The sequence below is a fragment of the Mustela putorius genome, unplaced genomic scaffold (genome assembly GCF_011764305.1).
Source record: "Mustela putorius furo isolate JIRA1106 unplaced genomic scaffold, ASM1176430v1.1 tig00003913_pilon_pilon_pilon, whole genome shotgun sequence".
Lineage (NCBI taxonomy): Eukaryota > Metazoa > Chordata > Mammalia > Carnivora > Mustelidae > Mustela > Mustela putorius.
The window spans coordinates 5,475,292-5,489,846 of NW_025422060.1; the positions used below are offsets into that span (position 1 = coordinate 5,475,292).

Here is a 14,555-nt window from a genome sequence, read left to right on the forward strand (position 1 = left end):
CAGCTGGTGAAGCAATCTGCCCTGGTAGCCCCAGCGCAGGACAGCTCCGCATGGCCCCACTACATGGACTCAGTGCCTCCAGAGTTCCATTTCGTCCCCTTGAAGTGGCGTGTGGCACTTTTTCCGAGTCTCCCCGCGGGATTTCCGGGGCAGTGAACAACGGACTGACCTCGTCTGGCAGCAGCTCCCAGCAGGCCAGTGGGCCAAGAAAGGGTGCGGGCAATGCCCACCGCCCCTCTTTCCCTGGGCCCATTCCTGCCATCCTACTGTTGGGTCCGTTTCCCCTATGCCTTTCACTTGTTTTCTCCCGAGCGTTTTCTCTCAACGTTTCCCATTTCAGGTTTACAAAGTGCTTACGCCCACTTGGCGGGCAGCAACCTCGCCAGCCCGAGTCCCTAATCCAATCCCTCGCCCCGCCCTCTGCCTCCCCTCCTCCCGCATCCACCCGCGCCGATTCACCCCGCGCCCGCCCGGGTCGTCACGTGAGCCTCGCCTCGCCCCGCCCCCTACCGTCACGTGAGCCCCCAGCCCCGCCCCGCCCCCGCGCCGGCGCGCTCCGACGTGCCCTGGAACTTACCCTCCCTCGGAGACCAGCCTGCGGGGACGGGCTGGCCGCAGCCGCCGCGGTGTGAGCGACCTTCGGGCTCGCCTCGGCGTCCCGCAGACCCCGTGCTAATACAAGAGGGAGCTGCCTCCTGCGAGGCCGCCGTGCTCTCGGTAAGGTGGCGGGACGCGGGTCCCCGTGGACAGAGGGCAGGTTGGTGAGGTGCTGCACAAAGGCGTCCGCGGTCGGGGCTGTGCCCGCCGAGGGCGGCGGAGTTAGGGGGAGGTGTGTGCGGGAGGCGCGTCGCCGCCAAGGTGCGCGCGAGGTGCGGCCGGGAGCGTCTCTGGAGGGGTGGGGCGCAGGGCGCAGGGTGGGCGCGGGGGGAAGGGGAGCCGTTGCCAGCGCATTGACTGACGTGGGCGAGAGGGTTTAAATGGCTCGAAGTTGTGGCTCCTCTACCCCCCGGGTTTCCTGACTTCCTGTGTGAGGGCAGCGCCCGCCCGCCCCGCCCCTAGGAAGGAGAGTGTGTGTGTGTGTGTAAAAGGCAGGCTGGTGCCGCCCTCTTTCCTCGCCTTCTGCAGCTGCGTGTGCCCGCTCTCAAACTGCTGTTGGGTGTGTAAGCCTCCGCCCCCCCGGGGAGACTACCTGAGGCCTCCCCTCGAGGACTGCTGACCTTAAACGGGTACTTTTGTCTCTGCAGTCTTTAGAAGTGCCCTGCCCCATTGAATGGACACTTGCTACTCTGGCTCTCCTGGGAGCAATCTCCTCAAAGTCCTTGAATTAAAAAACAAACAAAACAAAACAAAACAAAAAAAACTCTTTACAAGCGTGGTGCCCTCCTCCCATTTCAGCGTAGTTGATTGTATTCCAAGAATGGCTGTCCTTTACGTGTTGTGTCTTTAGTTACTGCAGACCCTCTGAGAAGAAATGTCTGCAGGGTCATCATTACGGAAAAATGCAGGGCCTTCAGTTTCAGAGGCTTGTGATGTTTTTCTTCTGACTGCAGCAGCAGTTTTCAATGCATTTGCAAAGGTTAAAGCAAAATGTTTAAAGCATACCTTTAGGAAAGTTCGGATGTCATTCCAAGTGAAGTGTTTATGATGGGTAAAGTCAGCTAACACTGGAATTGCTTTATGTTTAGTCTGTGACACACGAGAGCAGCTTTTATCGAATATTTATGCACATATTCCAAAAGGGAAGGAAATGTGGAGGAAAGCTCGGCTTCTGGTTGAGATTCTGCCACACTTCCGAAGCTGAGACACGGAAGACTCAGTGTTAGTGAAAGGTTGTTAAAAAGTATCTAGCCCCTAGCCACGCCTGTTTCATCCGAAAACTGGGGGAAACAGTGGCCTAGAGCGGTTATTTGCCCATATCCAATGTTCCTTACCTGAGCTATAGGAAGGTGTGTTACAGAATGGGTCATCTTTCTGTACCTTTTCTTGTCTGAGTAGACATTCGGTTCCTGGTGCTAGTAGTTTTCTCTTTTGCTCTGTTTTGAAATGCCTTGGAAACGTTTCAGAATAGGGATTGGGAGCCCAGCAGAGTGCCTAAAAGCAGGATCTGAAGAGTTAACCTTGAGCCATGCACCCTGAAGAACCAGACAACCTGGATGCATATGTGTGACCCGTGGTTGCATGTAGCTTTCTGCTTTGGAGGTGTTTGTTCTTGGGGAAAAACAATTAAGTGTAATGAAACAGATTGTATGTGTGTATGTGTATGCCTGTATCTGTTGATGGGTTTCTGTTCATGCTTTATCAGCCATAAAAGTTGGAAAAGGTCGATAACTCATTGATTCTTAATGTGCCATTGGTAAAGATTTGTTATCCGTATATAGTCAATATGTATCTTTTGGTGTTTATTTTTTACTTACTATACCAGTTGTGAGGCACAAGTGAAAATATGTAGTATAAATGCTGTAGAAGAACAGCTTATTGTTTGTAGTTAATCATTTGGTTTTCATTTCATTTAGAAAGTTTTTGTTTGGTGCTTTTTAAAAATAGGTGGGTAGACCGTGGGCTTTACAAATTTATGTACTTGAAGTTGTGCAGTTGACATTCCTGAGAATAATAGGGTAATAAAAATTCGAAGTTGACTGAAATAAAACTGAATACAGTGATGTGTAAAATCCTTATGTGGCACTACCAGTATTTTGCTTACCTGAGAAAATTGGTACTAAGAAAAGGTAACTTAAGGTGAATCTGCCCAAAATGGACATTCCAGTTTTCCAGTTTTCTAGTAGTGGGAGAGAAAAGTGAAATTAAACTTTTATTTTCTTGTATTTACATTTTTAGTTTTAATTGCAAATATGCACTGTTTTGTGGAATGAGTCAGACATGAAAAAGTATGATATGATGGTATCACCTATAATCCTCAAATCATGCTTTTCATATCATCCTCTTTTGAGGAACCCATTGGGTCACTATCTTTGTGGTTTTTCTTCTCTTCAATTGTTAACTGGTCTAATTATGCCACATCCTTAGTTGTTGATGGCTTTGCTGTGATTCAGCCATTTCCCTGCTACTTTTATTGACTTAACAAATATCATGCAGTTTCAGTTTGCAGTTGATTAGCTTTTTATTTGAACCAGACTGCCAAATACTGACGTGTCTAAGTATCCCTCCCCTGTTGATAATTAGTGCTTCTCAAACTTTAATGTGCATGGGAATCACCTGAACTTCTAACAAGTCCCCAGGTGATACCCTTGGTGCTCTACTGCCCAGACCACAAACTACGCTGCAGTCCGATAGAAATATAACGCCAGTCACCAGTGTAACCTTATTTTATTTTTATTTTTATTTAAGTAATCTCTTCACCCAGCATGGGTTTTGAACCCAAGCCAGAGATAAAGAATTGCGTATTCCTCCAACTGAGCCAGCCAAGTGCCCCTCACTTGGGTAATTTTCAAGCTTTTTAGTACTCCCATGGTAAAAAGTAAAAATAGAGGGAAAAATCCCAAGTGAAATAAGTTTTTTTTTTTTTTTTTAATCATCTCATCATGTAATCAACATGATTCTTTTATTCAGACTAAGTCTTTAAATCCTTGGTGTATTTTACATATATGGGGCTTTTCTTTTTCTTTTTTTTTTTAAGATTTTATTTATTTATTTGACAGACAGAGATCACAAGTAGGCAGAGAGGCAGGCAGAGAGAGAAAGCAGGAAGCAGGCTCCCCGCCAAGCAGAGAGCCCGATCCCAGGACCCTGGGATCATGACCCGAGCCGAAGGCAGAGGCTTTAACCCACTGAGCCACCCAGGCGCCCCAATACGGGGCTTTTCAATTTAGATTAGACACACTTAATGTGGTCAGTAGCCACATTTGGCTAGTGGCTGCTGTATTGAGCATCACTTCTGGAGTCTAGAATCTAGACCAGAGCTATTCTCCATGTATTTTTAGATTGGCCACATCAGCAACCTTTGGAAACTTGTTAGAAATGCAAATTTTTGGGCCCCACCTTATAGTGCTCTCATTAGGAATGTCTGGGTTTCAGTAACTTGTGTTTTAAAAACTGCAGATGATGACTACAAAATGTGTATGTGCTATTCTGGATGGGATCCTAGAATAGAAGAAGTCTATTAGGGGATAACTAAGGAAGACTGAATAGAGCATGGATGTTACTGAAAATGATATATTCATATATGCCCCTGGATATGATAAATGTACCATACTAACACAAGATGTTAATGGTAGGAGAAACTGTGTATAGGATATATGGGAACTCTCTGTACTATTTTTGCATAATTCTCTAAGTCTAGTACTAATCTAAAAAAGTTTTTTGTTTTTTTAAAGAAAAGCTCTCCAGGTGATTCTGCTCACTAGAAGTTTCAGAAGCCCTGATCTAGATCACTGATATTACCTACACTATTGTACTTTGGATGGGTAGGATGGCTGCTAAGTTAAAGTTTGGTAGCATAGAAATAATAGTATTTTGTAAGAAGATCTAAAATCTGTAAAGCATTATACCAGGTGCTTTACACATATTTACTCATTTGATTCTCTCAATATGTGTGTTAATAAGCTCCGTTTCACAAATGGAAGGAAACAAGACTCCGAGAGGTTTAGTAACTTGTCTTAGATCACATAGCTAGGAAGAGGCAGAGGCATGTGCATTTGAGGAGGGATTATTTTTTTTAGTCATTAGTTAATTTGTCACAATTTTTCTACTCACAACTTTTTTTTTTAAAAGATTTATTTATTTTAGAGGGAGCAAGAATGAGCACGCATGCAGTGGGTAGGGGCAGAGGGAGAGAGTCTGAAGCAGACTCTGCATTGAGTGTGAAGCCCATCACCGGGCTCGATCTCACAACCCTGAACTCATGACTCGAGCTGAAACCAAGAGTTGGATGCTAAATGACTTTGCCATCCCAGGTGCCCCTGAAACTTACCCTTTTTTGAGTTAAGCAGTGATTAGTGTGGATATTATGTTTACAGAATACTTTTTCTCTTTTCCATTTTCACAAGAATCTTTGGAGATTTATATTGTTTGTTTTACAGGTGAGTTAAGGGGCTCAGCGTCTGAGCGCCAAGAAACGGCAAATCCTAGATTTAAATTTCAGGTCCCTAACCCTGAGTAATGTAATTTAGATTACATTTTGCAGTTCGAGTGGTATCTTTAAAATGCCAATATTTGGCTGCATATTACTGATTTGTTAAAAAAATCAGTTTTATTGAGTTATAATATGTGTATACTAACATAGAGTAATACTCAGTAATTGAAAGGAGTGAACTACAGCTACATACAGCAACATGGATGACTCTCAAAAGTGTTCTAAGTGAAACAAGCCAGATGTAGAAGGCTCTCTCTCTCTCTCTTTTTAAAAGATTTTATTTATTTATTTGACAGCACACAACCAGGGGGAATAGGAGAGGGAGAGGCAGGCTCCCTGCTGAGCAGGGAGCCCAATATGAGACTCGATCCCAGGACACCAGGATCATGACCTGAGCCGAAGGCAGACACTCAACCAACTGAGCCACCCAGGCACCCATCAGCATTCTCTATTCCTTATGCTTTGCTCACCACAAGTGTAGCTACCATCTGTCACCATACACACTATTGTGATATCATTGATTATATTCCTTATACTGTGCCTTTTATTCCCATGACCTTTTCATTCCATAACTGGAAGCTTGTATCTCCCAGTCCCCTTAACCTTACATTTTGCCCATCCCCCTCCAACCCTTTCCCAGGATCTCTTTTGGTTTGTATTCTTTCGTGTTTTACAGATGGATGTACGATTAGTTTAGGCATTCATTAGCTGATAAGCCTTTGAGTTGATTCCAGTTTCTAGCACTTATGAATAAAGCTGTTGTGAATGTTCATATAAGGCCTTTGCGTGGACTTATTTTTTCATTTTTCTTGGGTAAATACCTAGAGGTATTGAAAAGCAGTGGCTAGATCGTAAGGTAAATGCATGCTTAATAACTTTATAAGAAACTGCCAAAATGTTTTCCAAAGTGGCTTTAACATTCTGCATTCCCACAAGCAGTGAATGAGAATTCCAGTTGCTGGCATCCTTACCACATGAAATAGCCTTTATATGTATTTAAAGCCATTCTAGTGTGTGTGTGTGGGAGTGATAGCTGGTACTTTGAATTTATATCATTAGGGTTTTTTATTTTTATTTTTTTAAAGATTTTATTTATTTATTTGACAGAGATCACAAGTAGGCAGAGAGGCAGGTAGAGAGAGAGAGGAGGAAGCAGGCTCCCTGCAGAGCAGAGAGCCCGATGTGGGGCTTGATCCCAGGACCCTGGATCATGACCTGAGCTGAAGGCAGAGGCTTTAACCCACTGAGCCACCCAGGTGCCCCTCATTAGGGTTTTTTAAAAACAGTTTTATTGAGGTATAATTGCTGTGTAATAAGCTGCATATATTTTAAATGTGTAATTTGAACATATCTAACTCCCACCTTGCCCTCCAAATTTCCTTGAGCTTAAGGGTAATTCATCACCTTGTTTTCTGGTCAATATTGATTTGCTTTCCAGCACTATAGATTTGTTTGCATTTTGTAGAATTGTGTGTAGATGGAACCATATAGTATGCGCTTTCTTGTCTGGATTTTTTTTTTTTTTAATTTTCCTACTCAGGAAAATTATTGTGAGATTTTTCCAGTTTGTTGTGTGTATTAATAGTTAATTCCTTTTTGTTGCTGAGTGATATCTCATTGTGTGGATATATCACAATTAGTTTATCCATTCACCTCTTGATGGTCATTTGGATTGTTTCCAATTTGGGGTTATTAGAAATAAAGCTGGTGTGAACATTCACCTACATGTCTTTGCGTGGATACATGCTTTCGTTTCTCTTGGATAAATACCTAGGGGTAGATTTCCTGGGTCCTATAGTAGATATATATTTAAAATTTTAAGAACCTGCCAAACTTTTTCCAAAGTGGTTTTACCATTTTTATAAAATGTCCACTAGCAGTGTGTGAGAGTTTTGATTGCTCCACATTCTAGAAAACACTGGTGTATTGTCAGTCTTAAATATTAGTTATTCTAGTGGATGTGTAGTGTTATTTCTTTGTGACTTCAGTTTGCATTTCTCTAATAACTAAAGATATTGGGCATCTTCTAATGGTCTTACCATCTGTAGATCTTTGGATAAGTGTTTATATCTTTTGCCCATTTTTTATTGAGTTGTGTTATTGACTTGTACAGTTCTCTGTATATTTAAATATGAGTCCTTTGTTGAAGATAAGTTTGTGTCTATATTTATGAGGGAAGTCGGTTTTTAGTTTTTCTTATAATGTCTTTGTCTGCTTTTAGTATGAGGATAATGGTGACCAGATAGAATGAATTGGGATGTTTTTCTTCTGTTTCAATTTTCTTCAAAAGCTTTGTGTAACAGGCATTATCTTCCTTATATTTTTGGTAAAACTCTCTAGGGAAGCCATCTGGGTCAGGGCTTTGTAGGAAAATTATTTGTTTATTATTTATTCTTAAAGATTTTGTTTATTAGAGAACATGAGAGTGCATGCTTAAGAGCACACAGCAGGGGGAGCAGCAGAGGGAGAGGGAGCAGGGAGCTTGATCCCAGGATTTAGGGACCATGACCTGAGCCGAAGGCCGACGCCTAACCAGGTGACCCACCCAGGTGCCCTGTGGGAAGATCTTAAAGATTTTTAAAGACAGATCAACTTTTTTATTAGATACATGGCTACTTAGGTTATCAGTTTCTTCTGAAGTTCTGGTAATTTGTCCTTCAGGAAATTTGTCTGGTCATCTAAGTTGTTAGATTTACTGGCTTAAAGTTGTTTATAATATTCTCTTATCTTCCTTTTGATGTCTTTACATCTATAGTTATATCCCCTGTCTCATTCCTGATATTGGTAATTTGTGTTTTTTTCCCTTCTATTCTGGATCAGTTTGACTAGAGGGTTATCAGTATTATTGATCTTTAAGAACCAGCTTCTGATTTCATCTAACATTTTTCTCTCTCTTTTTTTTATTGATTTCTTCTATGCTCTTTTCATGTCTTTTCTTCTGCTTATTTGGGGTTTAATTTGCTCCTCATCTAGTTTCCTAGAGTGGAAGTGTACATCAATGATTTGAGACCTTTCTTCTTTTCTAATATGGGTATTTAGTGCTATGAATTTTCTCTGAGCACTACTTTAGCTGCATCCCGTAAGTTTTGAGATGTCATGTTTTCATGTACATTTCAGTTCAGATTTCCTGTTTGATTTCTTCTTTGCCTTATGAGATAATTAGAAGTATGTTGTTTAGATTCCAACAAATTTGTGGGTTTTAAACTATGTTTTGTTAATTTATAACTTAATTCACTTGTTAGAGAATATACCTTGGTATGTTTTCAGTCCTTTTAAATTTATTGAGATTTGTCTCATGGCCCAGAATACAGTCTGCAGAAAATGTATGTTTGTAGGAGACTACTGAACTGGCTGTCCCATTTGTAGCACTTCCATTAGCTCTGTATGAGTGTTCCAGTTGTTGGTATCAGCACTTTGTATTGTCTTGTTTTGTAAAAATAACTGTATTGTGGTAGGTATGTGATATCTTGTTTGGATTTAACTTGCATTATTGGATTTTCAGTGTTTCGTAAAAGAACTTAAATTTTAGTACAAATTAAGAATCATGGTGTGTTTTCTTTCCCAGGAGAGGACAGAAAGCTCTGAGGCATTGATAGTAGTAGTAGGTCATCATTTGTGTGCTACATAAGTGCTACTTTTCGGTTTTCTAAAAGTTTGAATGTTTGCGTTTTAAAATTTACTTTGAAAGAGGATCTGTAAAACCTATGTGAGGATTTATTGACTTTTGTGGTTTTTGGGTAGACGGATATAAGGTGATTTGTAGTCTGTAGTGACTATTTTGGTAATACATAGACAATAGTATTGTATATATATATATATACCACATTTTGATTAGGCATTTATCTATGGGCATTTGGTTTGCTTCCATCTTTTGGCTGTGGTGATTAGTGCTGCTATTAACATGGACCTACGTATATCTTTTCAAGTCCCTGCTTTCTCTTCTTTCAGATGTGTACCCAAAGTGGAATTGCTGGGTGTTTTGAAAAACCACTGTACTGTTTACCTCTGTGACTGTACCATTTTACATTCCTACCAGCAATGCACAAGAATGGCAATTTCTGGGGCACCTGGGTGGCTCAGTCAGTTAAGCGTCTGCCTTCAGCTCGGTCATGATCCCGGGGTTCTGGGATTGAGCCCCGCATTGGACTCCTTGCTCACCAGGGAGTCTGCTTTTCCCTCTCCTCTGCTCTCGCTTGCGCGCGCTCTCTCTCTCTAATAAATAAATAAAATAATTTTTTTTTTAAAGGGCAGTTTCTCCACATCCTCATCAACACTTATTTTGGGTGTTTTTTTTTTTTTTTTTAAGATTTTATTTATTTATTTGACAGATAAAAATCACAAGTAGGCAGAGAGGCAGGCAGAGGGAGAGGAAGGGAAGCAGGTCCCTGCTGAGCAGGGAGCCCAACTCAACTCAGGTCTCGATCCCAGGACCCTGGGATCATGACCTGAGCTGAAGGCAGAGGCTTTAATCCACTGAGCCACCCAGGTGCCCCTTGGTTGTTTTTTGTTTTGTTTGTTCTTTACAATAGCCATTCCAATTGGTATGAAGTGGTGTCATTGAAGTTTTGATTTGCATTTCCCTAATGATAGTGACATTGAGCATCTTTCCTTGTGTTTATTGGCCATTTGTGTATCATCTTTGGAAAAATATCTATTCAAGTCCTTTGCCTATAGTGGCTCTTATCACATTGTTAATTTTGGAGTAGGTTGGCATCATTTAAGCATTAAAAAGAATAGTCTTTTTTTCCTTTTTTTAAATTTTAAGTTACTGATGTCTGACTAGAACTTTGCAGTGGCCAGATGTTAAATCACTACAATTGTATTTGCCTCTGTTTTGTAGATTATATCTTTTTTTAAAGCAAAGAATTTGGTAAACATTTGAAAGTAATTGAATGTGAATACTCATTTCAAAGATTTTCTTTAAGAGGGTAAATCTGAATGGTTTAAGAAAATGAACTTTTTTTTCTAGAGTAAGTTATTAGAGGGCTAGAAATCCTATTAAGCTTTATAAAGACCAAGGTTATGATTTTCTGATTAATGTATGACAACTTGTGTAATGGTATGGTCTGAGATCATGAGTGTGGGTGCTTCCCCAAAGGAAAATCAAGGTGTTCTTATTAAAAAGGGGGACAGGTGAGATGCCACAGAGGCAAGATCAAATTTATGTGAACTGTAAAAAAAGTTAATTTCTTTATTTTGCTTTGTGGTTTTTTTTTCCCCCTAAAGATTTTATTTATTTGGTAGGAAAGAGAGAGCGCAATCAGGGGGAGCAGCAGGCAGAGAGAGAATCCGGGTCCCCCTGAGCAGAGAGCCCCACATGGGGCTTGATCCCAGTCATGATCTGAGCTGAACGCAGATGCTTAACTGACTGAGCCACGCATGTGCCCCTCTTTGTTTGTTTATTTTCGATTAAAAATGATTATTTTTCAAAGTACTTAATAAGAAATTTAAAAAATGGAACTCAGGTGTTGAGGGTATAGAAGAATCCATTGGTTGGAGTGCATTTAGAAGAGAGTAAAAAAAAAAAAACTGAAAAATATGGAAGCAGAATTGAGCATCAAAGAAGGGTGGTTTTAAAGGTTAGCATGGAGCCATTATCAATATAGGTGCTTATGAAGTAGGAGAATCTGAAGGGAGAGGAAGTTAACTTACTGACTCAAGAAAACCTTTTTGTTCCTTAGACTTTTTACTAGTTCTGTTTGTTTATTTTTACCTTATAGGCAATCTTCCGGTATCCTGCACCACCACATTAAAACTCTTAGTGTGGGGCGCCTGGGTGGCTTAGTGGGTTAAGCCGCTGCCTTCGGCTCAGGTCATGATCTCAGAGTCCTGGGATCGAGTCCCACATTGGGCTCTCTGCTCAGCGGAGAGCCTGCTTCCCTCTCTCTCTCTCTGCCTGCCTCTCCATCTACTTGTGATTTCTCTCTGTCAAATAAATAAATAAAATCTTAAAAAAAAAAAACAACTCTTAGTGTGTGCAGATGGATCTGAAGGGAATAAATTCTAGTTTAATCTTTAGTCCTTTTTGGTCTGAAAGGCTTGATCAGGGTACAATACTCAGTACTGTGTGTGTGAAATTTTTGATACAGTAGTCTCCTAACTTTCTGCTGTCATATATCAGCTAGATCAGTATTTACTCTCCACATAGAGATTATTTTAGAATGATTTTGAAAATATAACAACCATTGGTAATAGAGAACACTACCTGTTAAATAATTGTAATTCATGTTTTGATGATAAAGTACCTAAAGAAGCATGAGTTTATTTAAATTATTCAAACATATGTCGGCATAATGTAAGGTATTTTAATAGGAATATAAAATATGCATGGTATCACTTTTAATTTGGATTTAAATCGAGTCCTTAAAATCCAGAGGGGAAGGGTCAGTGTGGCACTTAAGATGCTCTGGGCTCATCTTGTGTATTTTCTGCCACAGTACTTGGATCGGCCATTTCTCCAAGAGCCTTGATTCCTTTGGGAATGATATTAGAAACTGTATCTGGGTGCTAGGTATACTTATTGCTGCTAGGCTGTCATTTTTGCTGACAGAAAGGAAATATGCATATGTATACTAAGCAATATATAGAGATATATCTGTAATATTCCTGTTTTTTTTGTTGTTGTTTATTGTGTTCAGTTATACATCATCAGTTTTTGATGTAGTGTTCAGTGATTCATTAGTTATTTATAACTCCCGGTGCTCATCACAACACATGACCTCCTTAATACTCACCATCCTGTTACCCCTTCCCCCCAACCCATTTGTAATATTTCTTTTTGAAATCACCTTTATGTAACTTTATCTGTAGTAAGCTAAAAATGAGTTTATATTGATGTCTCCAAATCTAATCCATGGATCATTCTAAACTTTTCTGCAGGATTATAAATTCCCACTCAGTCATCGAGAAACCTGGCTCCCATCATCTGAATTCCATTTAATTAATTATTTGATTTTAGTGTACATATATGGCGGTATCAGAGTTTTTGACTTATACCCCCATGGGAAATGTTTTTATCAGCTTAGAATAGAGTACTTGTGTAGTTCTTTTGCCTATATTCTTATAGACTTCACTTATTTCCAAGATAATTCCATCATCCTTCTCCAGAGGTTGTTCCATGTATTTGTCATATTGTTAAACTATATTGTCTCACCTGCTTTCTTGGGAAATCCTGTGATTCCCCCAACCTCCTGAATGATTTTTTAAAATTTGCATACATGGACGTTCATGCTTTGTGTTATAAAGATTAATGGGTTTTCACAAGTGTACAGTGTTATATATCCACCATTACAGGATCATACAAGATAGTTTTATTGATCTAAAAAATCTCCTGTGCTTCACTTACAGAATGCTCCTTCCCACTCTCCCGTTCTGGCAATCACTCTTTCTATGGTTTTGACTTCCCCAGAATGTGATACACTTGAAGTCATTCAGTGTGTAGCATTTTCAGACTGGCCTTTTTCACTTTGCAAAATATATCTAAGATTAATTTGTATCTTTTCTTAGTTTGATACCTTATTTTTTATCACTGAATAATATTTCATTGTATGGATGTCTCACAGTTTATCTTTTCTCCTATTGAAGGACATCTTGGTTGCTTCCAGTTTTTTTTTTTTTTTTTTTTTGAACATAAGTTTTCAACTTATTTGGGTAAATACTTTGGAGGGTGATCGCTAGATCAGATGGGAAGACCATGTTTAGCTTTGTAAGAAGTTGCTCAACTGTCTTCAAAGTGCCTGAACCATTTTGCATTCCTACGGGCTATGAATGGAAATTCTGTTGTTCTACATCCTCACTTGCACTTGGTGTTGTCAGTTTTTTGGATTGTAGCCATTATAATAGGTGTGTGCTGTGTGTCTTGTTTTAATTTGTAATTCCCTAATGACATAATGTTGAACACTTTTTCATGTGCTTATTTGCCATCTATGTTTTCTTTCATGGTATCTTTTCATATCCTTTTTCCATTCCATTCAGAACCTATTCCATATAAAATTCTTTTTGTTGACTTTTAAGAGTTCTTTGTTTACTTGGTATACAAATCCTTAGCCAGATAAGTGAAAGTATTTTCTCCTTGCGTGTGGTTGATGTTTTCATTCTCTTAGCAGTGTCTTCCACAAAGCAGTAGTTTTTAATTTTAATAAAGTTCTAATTTTTTTAAAAGGATTTTTTATTTATTCATTTGAGACAGAGAGAGAGAGAGAGAGAGCTTGAGCAGGGGGAGAGGGAGAAGCAGACTCCCAGCTGAGCCAGGAGCCTGATTCAGGACTCAGTCCCAGGACGCTGGAATCATGACCTGAGCTGAAGGCAGATGCTTAACCATTTGAGCCACCCAGGTGTTCCTATTTTTTTTTTTTCCCCCAATGGATTGTGTATTTGGTGGTTTATCTTGAAACTCATTGTCAAACCCAAGGTCATATTTCTTCTCCTTTAAATAAGAATATTTTCTCCATTCTTGTAACAGCTCAAAAAAAGTCATCATGTCCACACTCATTTCTGACTAAGACTTAATGGCACAAATTGCCTTAAAATACCCCATGCAAATATCATTTTTAGTAGAATATGCTTGCTTCCCCAAATGCTTTTTTTGTTGTTTCCTCATTTTTGTTTTAGATTTAAATCTTGGTTTTGAATTTCCTTTACTAGTTTATGTTTGTGTTCTGTCCTGCTTTCTAGTTACCAATTATTTCCTGTATCCCTCTGCTGTCCCCATTTTTGCTATTTCCTTATGTCTAGAATAGTTGATAATATCAGTTACTGTATTTTTCTTCTGTTCTTTAGACCTAAATAAATGTCTTATATTCTGTACTCTTTTATTCTTAGAAAATAGGGATCATGCATTATGAAAAACAAAGTGCTCACTAGTGGCCTATGATTTCTTGTTGTACAAGTATAGGGTTTACAAAATTATTTACTATAATTTCTTATTCTGAAACTTAATACTGGAATTGTCCTTAACTATTTGTTGTGCTCATTAAGTTTAATTGATTTCTTTAGTAGAGGCCTGTTTAGGGATTCTTCATTTTATTTTATTTTATTTTTTTATTTTTTATTTTTTAGATTTTATTTATTTATTTGACAGAAATTTCAAGTACACTGAGAGGCAGGCAGAGAGAGAGAGAGAAGGAAGCAGGCTCCCTGCTGAGCAGAGAGCCCGACGCGGGACTCGATCCCAGGACCCTGAGATCATGACCTGAGCCGAAGGCAGCGGCTTAACCCACTGAGCCACCCAGGCGCCCCGGGATTCTTCATTTTAAACAAGTGCTTTTTTTTTTTTTTTTTTTAAGATTTCACTTTTTATTTATTTATTTGACAGACAGAGATCACAAGGTAGAGAGGCAGGCAGAGAGAGAGAGGGGGAAGCCGGCTCCCCAATGAGCATAGAGCCCGATGTGGGGCTCCATCCCAGGACCCTGGGATCATGACCTAAGCCGAAGGCAGAGGCTTTAACCCACTGAGCCACTCAGGT

At 39.8% G+C, this 14,555-nt stretch overlaps 1 protein-coding gene across 6 annotated transcripts in view; it reads left to right on the plus strand.

Moving 5' to 3' along the window:
• Positions 1–581: 581 nt before the first annotated feature.
• ARHGAP12 (Rho GTPase activating protein 12) overlaps positions 582–14,555 on the plus strand; it is a 107,638-nt gene continuing 93,664 nt past the window's right edge. For all 6 annotated transcript variants that reach the window (XM_004777865.3, XM_045069218.1, XM_004777867.3 and 3 more), the window contains exon 1: positions 582–717. The gene's annotated coding sequence lies outside the window, so the exon portion shown is untranslated. The remainder of the gene's footprint in view (positions 718–14,555) is intronic.